This window comes from Uloborus diversus, chromosome 10 (genome assembly GCF_026930045.1).
Source record: "Uloborus diversus isolate 005 chromosome 10, Udiv.v.3.1, whole genome shotgun sequence".
NCBI classification, from domain to species: Eukaryota; Metazoa; Arthropoda; class Arachnida; order Araneae; family Uloboridae; genus Uloborus; species Uloborus diversus.
Window position 1 is genome coordinate 125,038,925 of NC_072740.1, and position 7,552 is coordinate 125,046,476.

Below are 7,552 nucleotides of genomic sequence, written 5' to 3' on the forward strand. Positions count from 1 at the left end.
AACAGCTTAAAACATAGACTGTGGCGCCATCTGTAAGCGTTAAGCAAATTCTGAGAGGTATTTCCGAGCTGCGGAGTCGCGTCATTTTCTCTCCGACTTTCGCAGCCGTGTTATTTTCATTGTTAAAATTATTTAATTTCTTTTACTTCCATGAAAATAATATTTTTGGATCATTCCACGGCAAATCGCCTAAATTAAATAGTCGGCCGTGCCGTCATGTCTCCGATTTTGTCCATTATTTGTTTACGAATAGATATCTATCAGAAGAGACCAAAAAAAATTTTTTTTTTTAGATTTTTTGAATAAAAATTACGCTTTGGAGCATTTTTTCAAAATTCGATTTTTGATCATTTTTCTGAGCCACTGTTTTGGCATGAGTTTAGAAAAATCTTTCTAAATTCTTTATTTATCAACCAATTAAGCTGAATTTGGTATCAATTCCATGGTAATACTTTTCTCTTTCAGTGTGAACAACGGAAAGTATTCTGTGAATAGTAGGGTGTTGCCACTCCTTATCTAAAGCAGGTGTTTATGCTTTTTCAATAGGGAGATTAAATGAGTCCATATCTCCGAGGTACCTACTATGATCTGCAGCATTTTTTTTTTTTTTTTTTTTGTAGCATATTTAATTCATTCTCGTGCTGTATAGAAAGAAGTAGAAGGGTGGTTTTTGTTGTTGTTTTGAAGAAAATACAAGTTTTCTATCACTTTAAAGCCCTTTTGAGTTAGAAAAAGCCCAAAATCTTTTCAGAACAATTAATACTGGAATGTCAAATGATAAAAATTGATTTGTATCAATAGTTAATCGTTAAATAATTGTTCACTTCGGAAAAGAATTGTGCAAAAATCTCCGTTTCAGACTTGACAAAAAAAAAAGATTGAAAATATACTAAATATTGAGAATAATAAGAAGAATAGTGTTAAAAACATTTCTAATGGCATTATATTGCACATTTTTTGACATTAAAAGACAAAAAAAAAATTACTATTGAAAAATTTTTATAGCATGAACTTGTTTGGATTATGTAACACCTCACAAAGATCCTCCACTCTTACAGTACCCATGAAGCACAAATCTAGATTTCTCTGAAGAAGATTATTTTTGCTGATTGAAGTATATTTTAAAATCTCTTTAAAACTTATTTAAAAAATGATAAAAATTCGATTTTCTCATCTTTTGATACAAAGGAAATGTGTTCCATGTACCATCTTTGTAAAGATATCAAACAGAAGATATTGTAGGAAATTTTGTAAGTTGTTCTGCAATCAAAGAGAAAAAAAAAAGGATGAGATAATTTTTAATTAAATTAAGAAATAGGATCATTGTCAGGTGTTACATAATCCAAACAAGTTCTTGCTATAAAAACTTTTCAACAGTAATTGATTTTTTTTTTCTCTTAATGTCGAAAAATATGCAAAATAATGCCATTAGAAATGTTTTTTACACTATTCTTCTTATTATTATTCTTAATATTTAGTATACTTTCAATCAAAAGTTTTTTTTTTTTTTTTCATGAAGTCTGAAGCATAAAAACTGACTTCAGATAAGAAGTGGCAACACCCAACTATTCACAGAATACTTTGTTATTTACACTGAAAGAGAAAAGTATTAGCTTGAAATTGATACCAAATTCAGCTTAATTGGTTGAAAAATAAAGAAATTTAGAGATATTTTTCTAAATTCATGCCAATATAGAGTCTCCAAAAAAGGATCAAAAATCAAATTTTTGAAAAAATTTTCCAAAGCGTAGTTTTTATTTAAAAAGTCTAACAAAATTAATTTCAGCTTGTCTCATAGATATCTATTCGTAAAGAAATAATGGACAACATTGGAGACATGACAGCACATGGCATTAGGCAATTTGACGTGAAATGACCCTTTTGTAATTTTGCATTCAGTTATTTGCCAAAAAAGAGTTTAATTTTACTTATTTTGCATTAAAAATTATTTTTAAAAAATATTAGATAAAAAGTATTAAAATAATATTGTTTTAAATTAATGTTAAACTGTGAGCTTAATTAAATTTTATTTTAATTAAATTTAATTAAATTCTATTTTCAAAAGCGAGGGTTTAAAGTTCACTCTCATGCAGCCTCGTGCTCATGGACACAAATGTAAAGATTTTTCGAGATGTATTTCATAGTTCATTAAAAGTGTTTTGTAGTTTGTCCTTGTTTAATTAAATTTTGTTTTTAAAAACTAAAGGGTGTGAGAATGCACCAATTTGCCCCCCCCCCCCAAACTGACATTGGTTGACATGGATGTTGACATTGATTGTTGACATGGACTAGAGATTAATAACTTTCGTGATGCATTATGTAGTTTTGAAAGTATCTCATACTTGTTTTTTATTAATTAAATTTTATTTTTAAAAGCCAGTGGTAAATATGCACTTCCTTGACAGCACTCACGGACATAAACATGGGATTAATATTTTTCGTATTAACTTTGCAGTTTAAGTATATCGTTTTTTGGGGCTTTGTTTAAAATGAATTGAATTCCTCGCACTGTACTGTGACCTTTCGAGAGGGGTTGACGGGAATGACTACCCGCACACGCCATTAGGGTGCCCCAAGAAAGATAAAATTTGATTTTTCAAGTCGCATACCCTCTTATATTTTTCCTATTAGGTCAAAACAATTGTAAAAAAAGTTTCATATAATTTAAACAACGGCAACTCGTACCAACTTGTGCCTGAAAGTGTGAACCAACACTGTGTACGAGGTTGAATCTAATTTTTTTTTTTTTTTTTTTTTTTTTTTTGCAAGTTCGAAATTTTCTGTTGATGAAATGTTACCCAATCTTTATCCAAATCGAAAAACATTTAGGTGTCCAGCAGGAGGCCTAAAATTTGTAATTTTCATCAAAAAACTGATTTTTTTCCACATATTTTTTTTAATGTAAGATAAATTTTAGGAAACTATCAAGCTGAAAAATATAAACAGTAAAGTCGACAAATAGCGTTAAATAGAAATTTTTGCTCTCTTGCAATATTTATGTCTCCCACATAGTACTCAAAATACTTTTTTTTTTTTTCAATTTTAAATCTTTCATTTGAAATATATTATTTTTTTTATTACTCATTTGTAAATGTTGATTTGAAAATGTGTTCACTAATGATTTTTGAACTTGTTATTTTATTTAAATATATATGTAATTTTTTAAAAGATTAATCGAAAAAATCAATATTTTGAAGAAAATTATAAATTTTATGCCTCTTGCTGGACACCTACATATTTTTGAACTTGGATACATATCTTTGTGGTTATGTGAGGGTATACACTGTCAAAAATGAAACGCTCAATTTTGACGATTTGGCAATCCTCGAGCACTATTTCGTTATTTTCGACGATCCTTTCGTCACCAAATCACGTGCTATTTGACAAAACCAGAAATCTCAACTTTTTGACGAAATTATTTCGTCCCGATTTCGTCATATTGCAGTGCATTCTGGGAGTTTTCGTTTCAGTCTTGTACTTGCTCGTTAAATTATCCTAAAGGATTCATAAAAAAAGGTTAGTATTTATTAAAATTTGTATGTGCAATGTGCTTTTTCTTTTATTTATTGTTATATTTTTTGTTTAGTGATGTGTTTATAGTTGTTTTTAAAACACATTAAAATTGAAAACGAACCGTTCGATTAGGTTTAGAACTCTGTGTGTTTTTTGAACTAACTTTGAGTCACCTCCAAGTTAGGCTTAATTAGCGTTGTTTTTGTATTTGCAAAAGGAAATATTGGTTTATTGACATTAGTTTCCAAAAACGTACTTCCTTTATTTCGTTAAAAAAAATGTCAAACATGACCACGGAATTTGTACAAATTTAAACTTACAAAAAAAAAAAAAAAATCCACCGTAGCTAGCCTAACGCAGATGATAAATACAGCGCTTTTATAAAAAGGCATAGAACTTTGAAGCTTTTAATTTCAACGTTGAATATATTGCATGGTTATGTGTTTTCATTCTTCTCCATGAATTTTACAAAAATAATTCTGAAAACAAAGTTTATTTTTTAGTTTAATAGTTCAAATTTTTTTCACTGTGCATTTTTATATTCTTAAACAAATATGTACCCATTCTCCAATAAGCATTGATATTTTTTTCTTCTTCCACTCTACATGTAATTCAATGTTTATAATTTATACAGTTGCTCCCAAAAGTGTTCGTACGCTTATCATTTTCAATGAAATATATCTCTACCCATTAGTAAAAATTAATATTTTGGACTGGGTAAACAATATTACAAAACTACATGAAATATTTTAATAGCAAAATAAAGTATGATTTTGAAGAAATTATTAATCAAAAGTATCAAGAACTTTATAACACAAAAGTGTTCGTAGAAAATATTTTAAAATAATTGTTTAGCAATCTTTGAATAAAACCGGTGAAACTCGAAGAAAAAAAGCGCTTGATGCAATAAAAAATAAATGCAAATCGCTTATATCAGCTTTTGGATCCGAAATGATACTCTTTTTTTTATGCTCGTAGACAGGACTTATAAATGCTTACCCCGTGTTGTTTATGTAATCTCTTTCCCTACGGCAGATGTTTCTAGCAATAAGTTCATTATTTGTGGAGCCTTTTTTTTACTTGCATAAAACATGAAGTAAAGTAAATATCAATTTAATACAAATCATTTTAAGTTAGAGAAGATATTACTTTCCGTAAAGAACTCTATCTTTGTGCTTAATATTTCAGCAGAATATTTTCAATATTTTTTTCAATTTTTCCGCAAATTAAAGAAATTAATGAAAATAGAATTTTAATGTTTAACCTCGATTTATAAAAAAAATACATATATAGTAGCATGTTTTGAAAATAATAATGATAAGCATTTTTTGTTGTTTATTTCCACACTTAATACCCTAAATTTATAAGTTTTTCTATGTCAATTTGTGTTACATGATTTGTGATAATTATGAGTTTTTCTATTATACATAGTTTCTACGGCTAAAATTAATGCAGCATTAATTTTATTGCCATATTTCACGTTTCAAGGTATTGTCAACTAAAAATGAAAAATCCGGGTCTACATGAAACCAGACTAAGATGCATTTTATAGATGAACTACCAATCAATCCAAATGTAAATTACAGTTGTGATTTTTTGCTGGATGCAAAGTAAAATATCTGAAATTTTAACCGAACAGCTATACTTTAATTTAAAAATTGAAAGGATAATATAAAAAAAAAAAGAAAAGAAAATCTATCGATATCTGACAATTAGTTCTCAAGACACAAACAAAGAAAAGCACTATGTTATTGGGTTTCTCCTGTCTTTGGCAACTCTTCTCCCTTGGCGTGTTTTTTATTTACTGCGTGAAAATTACATATTTTAGAAATCAAATATGCTTGGGGAAAAGGTAATACTTCCTTGGTAATACTCTCTCGTCTCAAACTAGTAGAGCGACGTTTGAATATTTTTGTACCAGTGATTAATTCTGACGCTTTTATGATTTTGTTTGAATATTTTTTAAAGATTTCAAGGTACTATACTATCAATCAATCGAGTGTTGGAGCCCTTGTTTTTTGACTCTAATTTGGTAGTGGTTTAAGGAGGTAAGGCTCGGTAAGTAAATGTTGCTTATTGATAACATAACACAATTAAATTTCTGAAAAAAGTAAAAATAAATCATAATCACATCAGTTTCAGTACTACTTAATTTGTTACTATCTTAATAGAACTAATTTGTGGTGGAGAGAGTACTTCAGAAAACATTCGTCAAGAAAACTGCAAATCTGAAAACGAAAGTCGGGAGGAAAACGGTGTATTTTGGCTGTCGGCTGAAATAAAAAATAAATTTAAAAAAAAATCACAGATCAACAATTGTCGCACAATTGATTTTTTTTTATAGCTCGAAAAAAAAAAGAAAATTCACGACTTGATATGCAAAGGAATTAACTAGTTTAATGGCTAAGTAATGCTGATTGTCGATAAATTGAAGAAACTCTAATTCCAGAACGCTATTCAGAAATTAATTTCAGATACCAACTGAGAAATCATTGTCTGTCTGAATAAATAAAAATTTTGCCCATCCGCTGTAAAAATTACTCACTCTTGCAATCTGCTTGAAAAAATAGCTGTCACCGTCGAAATAATCATATTTTGAAAAATATGAAAATGAAATCAGATGCTCCTTAAAGTCACAAGAGAATCGTAGCTTTTTAACTAAAGGGGAACAGTTTTGAAAGAAATTGTGGAAAAATGCTTTATTTCAGAAATAAGCTGCTGCATTTAATCGTAAAACTTGCCTCGAAATAGAAAAAAAGATCAATGTGCATGAGGGCATACACCCATGGACTTACACATTTACTTATTATACATATATTTTCTTTTAAAACTCTTTTAGGATGGATCCAACATCATGGAGATAATCAGAACCAAGACAGACGAAGATGTTTTCCATAATTATAGCAATATTCAGAGTGTTCGTTTATTATACATTGATTTAATGTTACACATGTTTGGAAATAATAATAAAAACTTAGGGGTAAAAAACAAAGGTATATTTTATAATTATTTAACAAACATTACACTAAATTAATTTTACCAAAAGATTTATTTCACATCTGCATTTTTTTAAGATTCATATTTTCAAATACCTTTTGCAATTTTGGCAGAGAATTTTTTTCAAAGTATGAAGTATGAAATGCATGCAGTAATAAAGTTCCTGTATTAAACATAAATTTGGCAAATAAACATTCTACATACAAGCAAAATTAATAAAACAAATAATTGATTGGAAAAAGAAAAAGGTAACCTTTTTCTTAAGATAATCTAATTTTACTAACTGTATCTAATTTTAGACCAAAGATATACTAACTTAAAGTTGTCCATTTTATTGTACTTTTTCTTTGAAATTTGTGGTATAAATTGGATAAAAATCTTTTCTTTTTTTTTTTTTTTCTGGAATTTTTTCATGCAATGCAATGAAGAAGAAAATCCCCAGCAAATTTCTCCCGAGCATATATCGATGTAACTGTGCATAAAAGTGGCACATGATTTATTTTTCCAGAACCCAATGTCTGCTGAGGAAGTAGCACTTTTATATTCCCAGTAGGACAGGGCGATGTAGGAATTTCTACATCGTGATGCATCGCCATCCTTACATCGCGATGTAGCGATGCATCGCGATGTAGTCCAAACAGTTTGAAATATTCTTCCCGCTTTAGGGGCACCCCCCCCCCCATTAGTGGAATTTTCCTTACAAAAATCCAGGCTTTTGTCAAATCTTTTTCTAATTTCGCACATAGGTTAATTTAATCACATGGGGTAGTACCCCATATGAATACTACCCCATGGGAAACTATCCTATGTGGATTTCCAGCATCAAAGGACATCTGGACCGAATCTGGAAAAGATTCGACGAAAACTGGATTTTTTATAAGGAAAACTCCTGTGGGGTTTGGCACACATAGCGGTACGAAAACTACAATATGGGAATTCCCAAGCATCAAAAGACAAATGTACCAAATTTGGAACAGATCAGACGAAAACTGGGTTCTTATAAGCCCCCCCCCCCCCCCCCGACACACACATGATTTCCCAC